Source organism: Lissotriton vulgaris, chromosome 9 (genome assembly GCF_964263255.1).
Source record: "Lissotriton vulgaris chromosome 9, aLisVul1.2, whole genome shotgun sequence".
In the NCBI taxonomy this organism is placed as follows: Eukaryota; Metazoa; Chordata; class Amphibia; order Caudata; family Salamandridae; genus Lissotriton; species Lissotriton vulgaris.
Window position 1 is genome coordinate 1,151,694,324 of NC_141697.1, and position 17,702 is coordinate 1,151,712,025.

Below are 17,702 nucleotides of genomic sequence, written 5' to 3' on the forward strand. Positions count from 1 at the left end.
TCGCACCCCAAGCCTACTATCTGTAGAGTACCCTAGGGCTCATTTCTCAGCCCTGCCCACTTAAGCGTCTACATAGCCCCTCTCACAGACATCATCAGGTCTCCAACATTAGCATCCCTAATCCAGAAGATGCCCAAGCTCGTTGTGATAATCTGGCTAAATATTTTCATCAAAATATTCATTTAATATCCCAATCCTTTCCTCCCCACCAGAGTGGTCCCACAGTTTTCAGCATCAAAAGCCCCTGAGTTCCCATTGCTAGATGAGGCGATTCTAAACACACTCATTTCTAGGGTCACCTCTGGTTCACCTATGGATCCAGCCCCTCCACAACGCCTCTCTCTAGTTATAGAAGTCATCTGTCCAGCAATTTTGAAGGTCTTAAACACCTTCATCACCATGGTAAGGGTACCCTTAATCTGGAAATGTGCCCAGGTCAGAGCTGTTTAAAAAAAAAAAAAAACTTAGATTCTTCTAACCTGGCCAATTTCAGACCCATCTCCCTTCTCCCCTGGCTGAGTAAGTTGGGTGAGAAGCACATTAACTCCACTCTAGTCCAATACATGGAATCGCCCAAAGTATGGGACAGAGACTGCCTTATTGGCAGTAACGGAAGAAGCCAGGAGATTGGTAGATCAGGGCGGCTCAGCAGCAACTATTTTGCTGGATCTCAGTGTCACTTTCGACACTGTTGACCGTACTATTCTGCTTGAGCGCCTAAAGAATCTGGGAGTGAGGCACTTGGCTCTGGCCTTGTTCAATTCCTTTTTGGAGGTCCGTTTCTTCCAGGTCATTGAGGATACAGCATCATCTAATCCTTGGCCTCTTAGCTGTGTGGTTCCTCAGGGTTCTTCCCTGAGCCCCACGTTATTTAACACCTATATGGCCCCATTAGCTGAGATAGTACTTCCATTCGGCATCCAAATTATCACCTACGCAGATGAGACCCGACTGGTGGTTTCATTAAACCACCCGGAAGGTTCATCTTGCGCGCTGGGCAATTGCCTAGAGGCGGTAGCCGAATGGATGGAACTATCTCTCCTTAAGCTAAATGGGGATAAGACAGAGCTAATGTTCCTGGGCAAATCTTCTCCACCCCCCTGCGATACTATCCTGGCCGATCTGTCTTGGCAATTTGCCTGTCCCTAAGCAGCAGATCAAGAGTCATGGCATATGGCTTGATAGCTCTCTTTGCTTCAGCCATCAAGCTACCAAGCTCTCAGACACCTGTTTTGGCCTGAGGAGGATGCTACGGAAAATATTGCCTTTACTTCCTTTTCAGGCGCGCAAGATAATGGTGCTAGCCCTTATCCTCTGGCGACTAGATTATGGGAGCGCCCTATATCTGGGCGCCCCCTTGGCTAAAATCAAAAAACTCCAAGTAATCCAGAATTGCGCAGCCAGCCTACTCCTCCAGATCCCTCAAAGGCAGTCTGCGCGTTCTGCATTGAATACACTTCACTGGCTCCCCGTCCAATCCAAAATAAGTTTCAAGGCGATATGTCTGGCACATGGAGCTATCCGGAAAATTGGTTCCGCCGTTATCCATCCTATGGTGGTTCCCTACTCACCCTCCAGGAGTCTTCGCTCCAGCAACACTTTCCTTGCTACTACTAGGATAGTACGCCGATCCAGATAGGGCGGTCGCTCCTTCTCACTGAATGCTTCCAATCTTTGGAACTCTCTTCCCCTTACTCTCCCTAGGGAACCTAATCTGCATAATTTTCAGTAAACTGCATAAAACTCACCTCTTTAGCGCTACATAACAATCCTGCTGCACATCTGCCTGTCTGCTCATAATCACTACGGGGCCTCAGGGTAGTTACGCGCTATGGAAACCTTATTTCATTCATTCATTCATTCAGCATCATCTCCTACGCCAAAGACAACCAACTCATCCTCTCACTCACAGCGAATCCCACCTAGACTAAGGCCAACTTCAACAACTGTATGAGAAACCTAGTCAGATGGATGAAAGTCAATTGCCTCAAGCTGAACACACACAAGATGGAATTCCTCATCTTCAGCAGACGCACCACCCTCTGGAATGACTTCTGGTGGCCACTGGAGCTCGGACCAACCCCCACACCAAAAGACCATGCTTGCAACCTCGACCTCATACTGGACACCAAACTCACCTTGAGATGCCAGGTCAACTCTGTCGCATCAGCCTGTACAAAGCACAAACTGCATGCTCCGAAAAAATCTTTAGATGGTTCCCCACCAGCACCAGAAAAACAGTGACAGAGACCTCCTCACCAGCCGACTTGACAGCGGCAACAATCTCTATGCTGGCAAAAACTCCAAACTATTGCAAAGACTCCAGATGTTCCAGAACTCAGCAGCCAGGCTGATCCTCAACCTACCCAAGAGAATGCACATCGCCCAACATCTCAGGGACCTCCACTGGCTCCCTATCCACAAGCGATGCCAATCCAAACTTCTGACCGTCATATACAAGGCCCCATTAGCTGAGATAGTACTTCCGTTTGGCATCTAAATTATCACCTACGCAGATGATACCCAACTGGTGGTTTCATTAAACCACCCGGAAGGATCATCTTGCGCGCTGGGCAATTGTCTAGAGGCGGTAGCCGAATGGATGGAACTATCTCTCCTTAAGCTAAATGGGGATAAGATAGAGCTAATGTTCCTGGGCAAATCTTCTCCACCCCCTGCAATACTATCCTGGTCAATCTGTCTTGGCAATTTGCCTGTCCCTAAGCAGCAGAGTCTTGACATATGGCTTGATAGCACTCCTTGCTTCAGCCATCAAGCTACCAAGCTCTCAGCCACCTGTTTTGGCCTGATGAGGATGCTACGGAAAATACTGCCTTTACTTCCTTTTCAGGCACGCAGGATAATGGTGCTAGCCCTTATCCTCTCGCGACTAGATTATGGGAGCGCCCTATATCTGGGCGCCCCCTTGGCTAAAATGTAAAAACTCCAAGTAATCTAGAATTGTGCAGCCCGCCTACTCCTCCAGATCCCTCAAAGGCAGTGTGCGCGTTTTGCACTGAATACACTTCACTGGCTCCCCGTCCAATCCAGAATACGTTTCAAGGCAATATGTCTGGCACATGGAGCTATCCGGAAAATTGGTTCCGCCGTTATCCATCCTATGGTGGTTCCCTACTCACCATCCAGGAGTCTTCGCTCCAGCAACACTTTCCTTGCTACTACTAGGATAGTACGCCGATCCAGATAGGGCGGTCGCTCCTTCTCACTGAATGCTTCCAATCTTTGGAACTCTCTTCCCCTTACTCTCCCTAGGGAACCTAATCTGCATAATTTTCAGTAAACTGCATAAAACTCACCTCTTTAGCGCTACATAAAAATCCTGCTGCACATCTGCCTGTCTGCTCATAATCACTACGGGGCCTCAGGGTAATTACGCGCTATGGAAACCTTATTTCATTCATTCATTCATTCAGCATCATCTCCTACGCCAAAGACAACCAACTCATCCTCTCACTCACAGCGAATCCCACCTAGACTAAGGCCAACTTCAACAACTGTATGAGAAACCTAGTCAGATGGATGAAAGTCAATTGCCTCAAGCTGAACACACACAAGATGGAATTCCTCATCTTCAGCAGACGCACCACCCTCTGGAATGACTTCTGGTGGCCACTGGAGCTCGGACCAACCCCCACACCAAAAGACCATGCTTGCAACCTCGACCTCATACTGGACACCAAACTTACCTTGAGATGCCAGGTCAACTCTGTCGCATCAGCCTGTACAAAGCACAAACTGCATGCTCCGAAAAATCTTTAGATGGTTCCCCACCAGCAAAACAGTGACAGAGACCTCCTCACCAGCCGACTTGACAGCGGCAACAATCTCTATGCTGGCAAAAACTCCAAACTATTGCAAATACTCCAGATGTTCCATAACTCAGCAGCCAGGCTGATCCTCAACCTACCCAAGAGAATGCACATCGCCCAACATCTCAGGGACCTCCACTGGCTCCCTATCCACAAGAGATGCCAATCCAAACTTCTGACCTACATATACAAGGCCCCATTAGCTGAGATAGTACTTCCGTTCGGCATCTAAATTATCACCTACGCAGATGATACCCAACTGGTGGTTTCATTAAACCACCCAGAAGGTTCATCTTGCGCACTGGGCAATTGTCTAGAGGCGGTAGCCGAATGGATGGAACTATCTCTCCTTAAGCTAAATGGGGATAAGATAGAGCTAATGTTCCTGGGTAATCTAGAATTGGGCAGCCCGCCTACTCCTCCAGATCCCTCAAAGGCAGTGTGCGTGTTCTGCACTGAATACACTTCACTGGCTCCCCGTCCAATCCAGAATACGTTTCAAGGCAATATGTCTGGCCCATGGAGTTATCCAGAAAATTGGTCCCACCGTTATCCATCCACAACATCAGACCACACTACATGAACCACCGCCTGACCTTCCACTAACCCACCAGGAACAGGTGCCCAGCACACCCAGCTCTTGGACAGACTGCACCACGCATCCACCGCAACCACATCAGAGGACGCTCGTTTTGTCACCTCGCTGGCAAAACATGGTACTCCCTCGCTCTCCACCTACGCACTGCACCTTCGCCCATCCACTTCAGGAGAGAACTCAAGAACTGGCTCTTCGACCAAAATGCTCAGCACCTGGATACTCCCTGGGGTGATAAGCAGCGCTTTACAAACATTAGCTGATTGATTGATTGGCTGACCTCTGGAGAGGTCAAGTGGATTTCCTGCTTAAACTCTTGCTCAGTTCACCCTTCAGTTACATTTTCAACTTGGATCTCCATGCATATGTGAGGCAACATCATATTTAGAGCTCTCGTTTCTCAGGTCTAACGAGAGCAGTTCATCCAGTCCATGATTTTCTTTCCATTCTGGTATGTGTATTACTGTTTATCTCGTTATGAATTCAGGAAAACAAAGAGAGCTCTGCCGTTTTACAGGTTGCTTGTTATTCTAGTACAGAAAAACAAATTGTGAGTCACAGAATAATGAAGACAGACGGCATCCTAAACTTCCTCATTCCTATTCTGAGCATCTATTTTTGCTCTTGCTAGAAGGCCAAGTGTGTTTTTGCTCCAGGCTCTTGCTTGGATAGCAAATGAGTTCAATGTTCAATGCACCTTTGCGTGCATGTGTGAGGCAGCATCAGATTTGGAGCTGTCAGGTTTCTCAGGTCTGCATGGGAGTAGTTTATCCAGTCCAGGTTTCTCCTCTTCATTTTGGTCCTTGAAGTACTGTTTGTTGTATTATAAATTCAGGGCTACTATGGTGAGAGTACAAAGAAATTCCTTAAATGAATATGCCACTCAACATTGAACGTTGAGAGCTTGAGAGTTCTGTCTATTTACAGATTGCTTGTTATTGTACAACAGAAACAAGTTGGGTGCCATGGGTGAAGTTTGGAGTCTGAGGAGAAATCTGCCTATCAGATGAGGCAGTGCACTGGCAGGATGTTTGGCTAGAAAGAAGCAATGGGAACTTTCAGGTTTAGATAATGGTAACCTATCCAGTCCTTTGGAATGCAGTGCCCTGGGAAATTCAAGAATGAGAAAATGGCCAGAAGAGCACTGCTGATGACTCACTGAATTTTGTCATCAACCAAGAATCGAACTTTTTCATCGTCTTCCAGGGAGTCGGACGAGATCTATAATAGGGAAAGCTACACCCTGCCGTTCCAAATACTGCTATGATTTTATCACCCACCAAGGACTCACACATGTCTCTCTACCACTGTGAACTGCCTTTACATACCACTATCCTATAGCATACTCAAAACACTCTTGCTATGATTTATTCACCCTCTCAGGACTCATCTTTTTTAACTCAGATATCTCATCAGCAGTGGCGCTTTGGAGTTCCAGTAAACAAACTATAACTCAATAATAGCTCGAGAAAGCAGTCTACCACTCCTGTTTTGTTAGAATTATTGCCAGCGTGCAGGTAACTGGCCTCTAATAGGATGTGAACATTGACACACCTAACAGGGTATTCTGTGAATGTCACTGGTTACTGTCTGATTACCTTCTTAATTCTTCCTCTCTTTTGCTCCTAATTCATTTTGGCACCATCTTCCTCCCAACTTTGGAGGACAGTTAGACACATATCAAGCTTTTGATGGGAATGATGATAATCTCATGCTTGCTCCACCAAATATATCAAGACCAGAATTGGTAGGTTAATAATTGAGTCACTCCTGGCCAAGATGAACATCAGATCAGATCATACAAAACAAAGGGCATATTATCAAGACTCGGCGATAAAATTAGCGCCGCTTTATCGACAGGAAGCTGCCGATAAAGTGGCGATAATGGGCTTCATAATATGCTCTATGGAATTCCAATCGAAGCTCATGTTAGATGTGAAGGACATTTAACATGAGCTTCGATTGGAATTCCATAGAGCATATTATCAAGCCCATTATCGCCACTTTATCGGCCGTTTTCTGCCGATCAAGCGGCGATAATTTTATCGCCAAGTCTTGATAATATGCCCCTAAGAGTCATAAAACTTGCCTTGGATGAGTTACATTGAAAAGTGTGTTTATTCATCTTTTCCTCATTTTTCTTGACAGATATATGTATTTATGTGGCAGTCTTGTACATAATGCAGAGAAGAGCGCAGAACATCACACACAGCTACACAGTAATTGCCTTTTAGCTACCTCTTCCAAATCACACCCTTCGAAACACTCATGCATGCTGCAGCCTTCATCAGGGAGAAATATGATATTCAAATATCAAATAACATTAACAGTTCAGAATGTAACCAGCAATCATTAAGAACAACACTTCACATCGCAAGTGTCTCACACACAAGATGCCATAGCATAATCCATAACATAAAAGATACCTTTATGGTAAGGTGCTAAAAACCTTCTTGGAGTGTTTTAAAATAATCTTTGCCTTCCTTTAATGGAAATCAATGTGTTTAATATGTGCTACATGTGTGTTTATAGTGCGAATATTTACATAGGTGTGTGTCAGTGGGATGTATGTGTGTGCTTGTATGTTCCCGTGTTAGTGTATGGGCTGTTGCCTGTGTAACTGTTATATAGTGTCTCTATTATGTATTAAATTACATTGCATTGCATTGAACATCGGATGTCCTGCTGCCTTCCTTGAGCAGAATTTCTTTTTTATAATTCTGTGTCGATTGCCCGGAGGCGATGGTTCTTGCCGAAGGCTTTGTCTTGATTCACTCATTAAACCATTTTATGCAGCTTACTGTGGTGCTTAGTTTGTAACCTTGACACAGATTTGAAAACTCCCCATAATGCATCCTTAGACCTGAGCGCTATTTGAGGAGAAAGCATCTTGCCCATTTTTTGGAGCATTGAGATTTCAAGCGCTGACTTTGCTGATGTGAAAGCCTTCCTTCCCTTCCACTGTTTGTGGGGTATCGAAGGAAGGGGGCATGCTGCCCCCCTCGCATGTCTCTTTCCTGCATCAACATGGAGTGGAGCTTCTGAAGTCTAGTTCTTTGCCAAATGTTTGGGGGAACAAGTCAGCCTAGCTTTATAAACTTCACTTCTGTGGGAAAAGCCTTCTTTTCACCAAACCGCAAATTTGTATCCAGGACAGATCATAAACCTCTTGTTTTTTGTCTTTGGTTGTAGACCGTCTTCTACATAGAGAGCTCATCAGTAAAGTTCCAAATTGCAAGAATATAGGGGCATATTACCAACAACTAACAATATTTATCGCTAAATGGGCTTAGCGAGGTTTTTTTTATTGCCAAGCATCGCAGAGATAATGTGCTATTAGCAACGTTTATTGCTAAAGCGATAAAATATCCGGCGATAGAAGGCGAAATGCATGAATATTGCTGAGAATACAGCGATATTCACGCATTAACGCCAATAGGGTCTTAGCCATAATATCCACCTCCTGTTGGATATAATGGCTAAGAACTGGTCTGAGTAGGCGTTAGCTTTTGGAGATATTCGCGCTTAGCGCGAATATTTCCATTTCTACGCCTGCGTTGATAATAGGCGATAACGATGTTAGCGACTGTTTTTAGTCGCTACCAGGTTGGGTACTCCCACTTTGCATGTCATTAGCAATAAATATCGTTGACATGCAAAGCGGGCCCCAAACCGCTCGCTATTGCCTCAAAGCTGTCGCTAACATCAGTTAGAAACAGCTTGCTGAGGGGCGTGGCTTGGATGCCGCGCAAGATGGCCGGCTAGGTACGGAGCTCCGCCGCATCGATCACCTCACGGCGTGTCTTTCCCGATGTAAACGGGGCCGCTACTGAGCGCCGTCGCCGGATTTGGCTGGCGGAACATTAACGGAATCAGCGGAGCAGCTTTTCACCGCCTGTGGAGCCGTTTTCGCCCCTCTCCGCGATGAATTCCCTGCCCCTCACGGAGCCGCCATTTTGAAGCTCTTCCGAACCTCGGAGCCTCTGCTGACAGGAGCTGTCAACACACGACGTGTCACTGGACACCAACGACCTTTCAAACGCCGACTTCATTTCAGGGGTGAGAATTATTTATATTGTGCAAGACTCTTTTACTGCATTTTTTCTCTCCTCTTCCACATTAGAGGAAACGTCCAAATACGCAGTTTTACGGCGCTTCACCCCTGACAGCTTGGTTTTTCACACCCTACCATGCTCAATGCTCTGAAATACTTTTTATCCTAAATTTCTTCCTCATGGCGCTATGACAACAACGTTCTCTGAGACTTTCTGCTCATTTTTCCTGCGCCTCAACTACTTCAGGATGCCCCTCCATATGCTCCCATTTTAGTCATCCTCCTTTTTGTACTCGCTATCTATTCACTCTAATTCCCTGCCGCCTTTTCAAATTAGTTACGTCTTGGTGCTTCACCCTCTCTTTGGAGATACTGCTGGAACATTTCACACGCACCATTAGTTGTCTCTCAGGGAATTGAGACTACATTGTGGCACGTTCATTTCTTTCTATGGTCAGATTACGCAAACCTCAGTTTGTCTTTACACCATCGGGGATTACTTCAGGAGCTTCTTCATCTGGTACAAATAGAGCCACTGCATCTGCGAAAATGACATCTCCAAAATCATCATTGGCTCATACCAACACCAGTAAGTCTTCCCCACCTGCTCCGGCGGGCAAACGCCTTAAGCAAAATTCTCCTACACCAGAAGACAATCCTTCAAATTCTTCCACTGACCAAATTCTAGAGGAACTGCGCGCGCTGCGCCCATTTATTGAAAAAACGAGTACAGATATGCAGCTTTTAAAGGATAAATGGGAAAATATGGATGCCCGTCTTTCTACTGTTGGACAGCACCTTCCTGACGTTCAGTCCAATACACAACGTATAGACTCTTTAGAAAAAACGGTCCTCTCACTCCAAAAGCATACAGAGGATTTGGAAAATCGAAATAGGAGGAATAACCTCCGTATTTACAATTTGCCGGAAAATCTTGAGGGGGATAATCCAGTATCTTTCTTCACCACTTTCTTGCCGAAACTTCTGGACCTACCACCTTCCACCTCCATTAGTATACAAAGAGCCCATAGACTAGGCGCCAGAACGGGCTCCTCCTCAAAACCTCGTGGAGTCATCATTTTATTTCTGAAATACACAGATCTTTTATTGATTCTCTCAGCTGCGAGGAGTAAAAAACAAGTGTCTTGGCAAGGTCAACGTGTATATCTATCTCAGGATGTCTCTAACGTCACTGCCTCCAGACGTAAAGAATTTCTGGCTATGCGTCCTTCTCTGCGCTCCCTGGGAGCAAGATATGGCTTGTTTCATCCTTGTACTCTCAGAGTCACCTATCGAGACAAGACTTGGTCATTTCAGGAACCTGGAGAATTACGGAACTTTCTTCTTCTACACAGTGAGGAAGGGATGGACGCCTCCTCTTCTGCTTCGACCAGTGGCTGAAATTGGACTTTTATTGTCTACATGTTTGTTCTCCTAATTGCTTTTCTTTGACTTCATGTATTCTCCTTACTTCTCATCTCAGTTCTTACACTCTCTTTTCGTATATCTTTTCTCCTTTATCTTTTTCTGGCATCTCTTAGATATCCCTCTACTTTCTTTTTCTACTTTCTGGACTTCTGCTTTTACATTTACATGTTCTGTATGTTAACATTTTTTCCTTTTCTCCTCCTCAGACGGATATGTATCGGATACTCCTCTCAACACCTTGTCCCATTCCATGTTCCTTTTGTGCGGTCTCGATGTGGTTCTCCTCCTGATCCTGGTCCGTACGTCTTGTAAAGCATCACCACCTCCCTACCTTCCCTATGTGTATTTTTTCTCTTTCAGGTATGTTTAATACAGTCATCCTTTTGGATTTGTACTGTCTTCTATGCATTCTCCCTTTTCTTCCTTCTTCCTTTCCCACTGACCTTCTTTCCTTTTTCCCGCCCCTCTCCTCCTCCCTTTTCCTTTTTCTTCTTCCTTTTCCACCTGTTCTTCCTTCTTCCTTTTTGAAGAGTTTTATGGTTAATATTTTTCTACAGTTTGAATTATTACATGTACAGTATGCTTTTGCAATTCTCGGTTTAGATCAGTTTAATAAGCTTTCACCTTCAAAGTTGTTTCATGGAATGTGAAAGGATTTAATCACCCTATCAAAAGGCAAAGAGTACTATCCCACCTTTCCTCTTACAATCCAGATATCGTCCTTATTCAAGAAACTCACCTATCTGACATTGAATCTTTAAAGCTAAAGCGCTTATGGGTTGGAACCGTTTTATTTTCTCCTGCTTCTCAAAAAAAGAATGGGGTAGCCATTTTGATTCATAAGCGACTCCAGTGTAAAGTAGTTCTCGAAGAAAAGGATGATGAGGGGCGCTGGGTTTTAGCTAAACTAATAATTAACAATATCCCACTTACGATATTCAATGTTTACGGTCCCACATGTTTTGACTCCTCTTTTTGGCCCTCCATTACAGCAAAATGTATTCAATATAAAGATGATGCTTTTATATTAGGTGGAGATTGTAACCAGACCATTGACCCATTTTTAGACCGTAGATCCTCTGTTCGTTTTTCTCCTCATAAACCACATAAGCAATTCCTTGACACTATTACCCAAACTCATCTTGTAGACTCATGGAGGCTCACTCACCCAGACGTTATGGATTTCTCTTTTTTCTCTCCTCCTCATGCTTCTTTCTCCCGCTTAGACTATATCTTTCTCTCTTCATCTCTTTCTCAACACCTTATATCTTCTTCTATTGAACCGATTGTTATCTCTGATCATGCCCCTATTATTACTGATTTTGATCTTCTTCCTCCCACTCCTAAATTTTCTCGCTGGCGCTTCAACCCCTCTCTTCTTACTGATCCTCTTTTTTCCTCCTCTTTTCGTTCTTTTGCTTCTGAATTTTTTCATCTTAATTCTACACCTGATACCCCTCCTCATATTCTTTGGGATTCCTTCAAGGCCACAGCCCGAGGTTTTATTATTGATTTTGTCTCTAAAAAGAAGAAAAAATTCCTTCAAAAAAGTAAAGTCACCCTTGCACATATTAAATCGCTGGAACATCAATTCTATACTTCCTCTGCTAAGATTATGTCTCCAGAATTACTTAAGGCTAAGATTGCCTTCAACAAACTTACCACAGACTCTGCTTCCTCTTTTCTCCTCCGGAGCAGCGCGCGATATTATGGAGGTCGAAATAAATCAGGTAAATTGTTAGCTAATTATTTAAAATCCCGTAAAGAACGTACTAATATTGATTCTATTTATTCCCCCTCTAATGTGCTTCTTCATACCGATACAGAAATTTTGGAACAATTCCACTCTTTTTATGAGACCTTATATACTCCGGAAAACCCTCCCACCCCAGAGCTTATTCAATCTTACTTTGACAACATACCTCGACCAGATATTTCCCACCTTAATATTTCGGCCGTTGATTCTGATCTTACTATTTCGGAACTATCCTCTGCTCTATCCTCCCTCACTAAAGGGAAAACTCCAGGACCTGACGGCTTCCCAGTTGAATTTTACCTACACTTTTCAGACCTCCTTTTACCCAACCTCCTATCTCTCTTTCAGTCTTTTTGTTCTACTGGATCAGCCCAAGGCTCCTTTCAAGACGCTACCATATGCCTTATCCCTAAAGATGGTAGAGACCCTAAGTTCTGTAAAAATTATCGACCTATATCTCTAGTTAATGTTGACTATAAACTCTTTGCGAAACTATTAGCTCTTCGCCTTGACCCGCTCCTACCACATCTTATAGGGAAGGAACAATGCGGCTTTGTTAAAGGCCGTTTAACATCGGACAATTCTAGACTCTTCCTTAATGTTTTAAGTAAAGCCCCTTCACTATCAATTCCCCTTGCAGCCATTTCCGTAGATGCTGAGAAAGCCTTTGACCGGGTCGACTGGTCTTTTCTCATGGCCTCCTTAAAATGGCACGGCTTTAATCCCAAATTTATATCTTATATTTCTTTGATATATTCTGCACCCAAGGCCTCCTTTCTCGTCAATGGTCACCTCACTTCCCCATTCACGCTTCAACGTGGAGTTCGTCAGGGCTGTCCTTTGTCACCCCTCTTATTTATTTTGGCGCTTGAACCCTTCCTTACTTCCATACGAAATAATCCATCCATCTCTGGCTTCCCGTACGGTAAACGTCATCTTAAATTGTCCGCATATGCTGACGATATTCTTTTATTTATTTCTGACCCGCCTACCTCAGTCCCCGCTTTATTAGACGAATTTCAGAAATTCTCCTTGGTCTCCGGTTACAAAATAAACTCTGACAAAACAGAGATCCTTCCTTTAACCAAATTTTGTCTCCCCCACTTTTTCACGGCCACTGGCTTTGCTTGGAATTCTACAAAAATTAAATATCTCGGTGTTCTTTTTTCTAGCTCTATTTCTTCCTCTATTCAACTCAACATGAATGCAGTCATATCTAGAATAGACTCATTACTCACCTCTTGGAATCCACTATTTCTTTCATGGTAGGGCCGCCTTGACTCCATCAGAATGATGATTGCCCCTATTCTGATTTACTTGTTATCCATGCTCCCACTTCGTATTCCAACTTCATATTTTCGTCGCATTGATTCTGTGTTGTCCAAATTTCTTTGGAAGCAGAAAAAAGCCCGCATATCGCTTTTCAACTTACGTAAATCTAAACTTAATGGTGGTACCAACTTTCCAGACTTTCGCCTCTATCATAAGTCCTTTTCCCTCCGACAGGCTTCCCGCTGGTTATCTCAGGAACCCTCCCCTTTTTCTCCCCTCTGGCTTTCTGTTGAACAGGAATTACTGCTTCCGTACTCTTTCCAAGAAGTAATTCGTTTTACCTCTAAGGCCCCATGCCTTAATCCCCTTTTATTCAAGCATACTTCTTCTCTTCTACGCCCTTTAGTTTCACCTACCTCAGTGACGCAGGAATCCTTCCTTCTATTGCCTATATGGTACAACTCACTTCTATTAATTCACAACAGACCTATTGCATGGCCCTCATGGAGAGCGAAGGGTATCATTTGGATACGTCATCTTTTTGATGGATCATCCCCTTGCTCATTTCCTACATTTCGCTCTCAATTCCACTGCCCTCCTTCTTTTGCAAAGAAATTCCCTATCCTTATGGAAACCATTCTAGATCGCTATTACTCTCTCCCCTCTGAAGACCTATCTGCCTCATCTTCTTCTCTACTCACTGTCCTTTCTACAACTCCTAAAGCTTCCATCATTTACCGGTACTTCTCAGCCCCCAATCCAGATCGTCTCAAATCAAAATTAGAATTGTCCTGGGAAACAGACTTACACTCTTCGTGGCCGACTTCTCTTTGGGACAAAATATGGGCCCGATCCTTGAAGACTTCCCGCACTGCTTCTCTCACTCAATCCCTATTTTTCTTTTACCACAGACTATACCTTTCTCCTCTTTCTATCTCTCGCTTTCAGCCAGATGCTGTATCTAATTGTTGGACCTGTAATGCCCCTTCTGCAGATCTTTTGCACCTCTTCTTTTTCTGTCCTTCAACTCGTATTTTCTGGTCTCAGATATTCTCTCGCCTCTCTCGCATTTTCAGCGTCTCTATTCAATTCTCCATCTCTTTGGTATTTCTTGGTAGCCTTTCAGAAGATTTAGATCTCCCCCCACATTCTCGCGGTCTTTTTGACCTTATGCTGGCTCTGGCATTACAACATATCGTCTCTAATTGGAAATCTTTGAACAAATTGTCTCTCAATTGTTGGTGGAATCTTGTATGTCATTCACACAGACTTGATGTTGCCTTTGCTTCCTCCTGCAAACCCTCCCGTAATGTTGAACTTTACTGGCTACCTCTTACCCTATACCTCGATCAATCCGCCAAAAAGAGTTACTCTCCACTCTCTTCAGATAATTTCAAGCCCCCCTGAACATATGTACTCTTGCCTGCAATTTTTCATGATGTTTTTCAGTCTCAATATTGTAATTATTTAGTTTATATTGATCTCCTTTACTGCATTTTTCTTTTATTCATTCATGCAATTACTAATATGATGGTTTTTTACTGTACTTTTTGATTGACATTTCATATATTTCCTATTTTTGCTTACCCATCTTCTATGATAATACCAGGTTTTGTGTTTTCCTCTCTCCCCCCTCCCCCCCCCTCCTCCCATCCCCATAATTCAAAATGCTTTGTTTTTCATTGTGATATTGGCTGCTTCTATTTACTTTATCCCGTCGTATACCATTTTTTCTCATATTTGCTGATGTCACCTTATTGTAATACCTATTCTTCTCTAATAAAGCTTTCAAACTCAAAAAAGAAACAGCTTGCTACTAGGGCGATATAATTATCTACGCTTAGTGGCCGAAAACGGCCGCTAAAGCGGCGATCATCTAATATCGCCAGGCTTGGTAATATGCCCCATTGTTCGGTGGTTAAATTGGCACCACGGAAAAATAATCGTAATACATATTTCTTGTCTCGTTTACCTCGCCCTGAACAGGAAAATAAAGTTTATCAGATGTATCAGAGGTCAATGTAGGGGTACTTGCAAAGGAACTTGAGGGCCAAATTTGTGGGTGTTTAGTGGAGGAGAAACAGAAAAGACTTGTGCAATTTATTTCCTTTGTGAAAATTGGCCATCAGTTTGCAGTAAAGAGGTACCTTTGTTTTATTTTCACCATGTTGCTCATGAGTTAAACATAAAAGTTGATATGTAGAAGAGAAATGGAAAGTGGGGTCAATCAAGAAGTGTTATAATATTTTGGAAAACAATCATCTAGGCCAGATGGGTAAAGCTGCCTTGAGAAGCATGTAAAGGACATACCTTTGGTGGTCTGTTATTGATTTGAAGGAGACAGGTTCACACGTGCGAAAATGTCATGACTAATGATAGAGGACTGACATTTTAACCTATGTCCTTGTCATCTGTTTTGTGGACATAGAAGGCATTGGAGAAGATTGCATTCAATATTTGAGAATCATTTAATCTATTATGAGTCTAATTGTACTATGCGATCACAGTAGTTGATTATCATTTTAAGCTGAAGGTCAAGCTTGTGAAAACATCCATCATGGAAACTCAATTTTTTTGGTAGAAAAATTCAGCAGAGAAGGATGCTTGAAAGATCAGTAATCAATGTTCAGTTAGTTTCCTGTAGGATGAAAGCTTTTCTGAAGGAATAGAACATTTAACACATTAGAGATGCACTGCATGACCTCAAGTGCAATGGGCTTGTGGAATATTTCCAAATTTATTGAAGGGAGGTTTTCAGATTCATTTGTAGGTGCCAGGTCCTGGATGAATGCTCTACAAAAGAGATGTTTTTTGATGTATAGAATTAGGCCTCACTCTGCCTTTACATCTGTGATAGTCTCCATTTTAGTTAGCCTATGTCTGCTTCATGCATCTAGTATAATGGGGTGACCCAGTGCCCCTCAGAACCTGGGTGTAAAAAAATGTGAGAAATGTTGGGACCGTCGGGTATATTTTTGATTCATTTCTTTTGTCTTCTATTTTCCCTTTTCATTGATTATTACTGAACGGTTTGAGTACTGTTGATTTTGGCTATTATAATTCATTATAATCCATTCTATACACGACAGAACCAACATTTCCCACATATTTATGTCTGCTTCATGGCCTGCATTCAGTATGTTATCTGTAATAGAAAGTGGGAAGTTCCTAACTATGCATGAAAATGATGAGCTCATCATGGCTGCCAACTGTCTAAGCTGACACATTTTGTTGCTTTCATCATTAACCACATGGCCCCTTACTTAAATTTAAACGTGTGGATATATCTGACGTACTTTTTGCCATGCTTATTTAATTTGATAAGAGATATAGGAGCAAACCCCTATCGCTGCCACAGCGTCACTGTTTACAATGTTGTATTGACAATAGGGGCATTGCCTTATTTACAAGGCAGAGTTAAGCCACTTATCGTGGCTTAACGCTACCTTGTAAATAAGGCCCCCTTTCACGTTATGATTAGGTTTTCCGTTTAAACGGTTTTTTACATACAAATGCAGACGGAAAACAAGTTTTCCTTTATCTGTATTTATATATAAAAACGGGAAAATACTAGTACAAACCTGTGACCAATAAAATACATTTATATAACCCGGTCCCCTCTGCCTCCTACAGCCATTGAGGTCATGTTTTTGTAGTTATTAACTGTCACAGTCCAGAAATAGCAGCTTCTGTTTGTCAGGAATGCAGTGCACTGGCAGAGGTGCTTGAATGCCCCATTACTGCAATATCCGGAGTCGGCAGGTTAGGCCTGCGGGCATTGGAGAGCTGTATGCGAGTCTAAGTACTGGAACGGTACCGGGGTGATATATCAGTGTGAGGACTGAGGTGCCCCAGCAGAGCTGTGTATTCCGGCCCGATCCTGGGTCAGAGCATGTCCTCGGGGGTCAGTGAGTTGTCCATTATGCAGCAAGAGTGGAATGCCTTTGCCCAAAACCCATCTCCCCGTCCTTCAACACCTCTTTCAATGACCCTCTTCGCAGCTCACTCACATCCCCCAGGGAGGAGGCCTTCTCCGGAGCACCAGTGAATAATGAAGAAAGGGAGGGCACCCAGACACCAACAATGGAAGGACAGGATAACACCCCTGTACTTCGCATGCACTTCCTCCTCCCAAAACTGCGGCGCCCCTATTCCCTCCTGTGAACCCCGCCAACAGCTGTGGCAACACCTTCCCACACTCCAAAACTTAACCCTAGCGTGAGGGTTGAAAGGGGGAAACGAAGGCTGTCGGAACGTTTTTAAACAAGCATTTACAATGCAACGGCTTCGCCTTTGCAAAAGTTTGAGCTATTGGCATTGTAAATGACAAACTTTTCATTTATGTGTTGGTTTTGAAAACAGATAAATAAATGGCATTGTCATTTACAATGGCAATAGTGTAATCTCTCGCAAATGCGAGACCTATTACATTTTCAATGCAATAGGTCACGTATTTACGCAAGTTTGTGCTATTGACATTGCAAATAATTCGTTTTATTTATGTTTCAAAAACCAAAACATAAATAAAAGGTCTCACACTGCTGTCTCTCTCACACTGCTGACTCTGCCTTGAAAACACCCACTGCTGTCTTTCTCACACACACTGCTGTTTCTTGCACACTGCTGTCTTTCTTACACACACTGCTGTCTCTAATACACACTGTCTCTCACACTGCAGGTGTGAGTTGTTTCCAGATCATCCCGGCTCTCACATGCACCGCCTCCGGGGATTGATAAACATGCAGGGACGCGCCTGCTTCGTGGGAG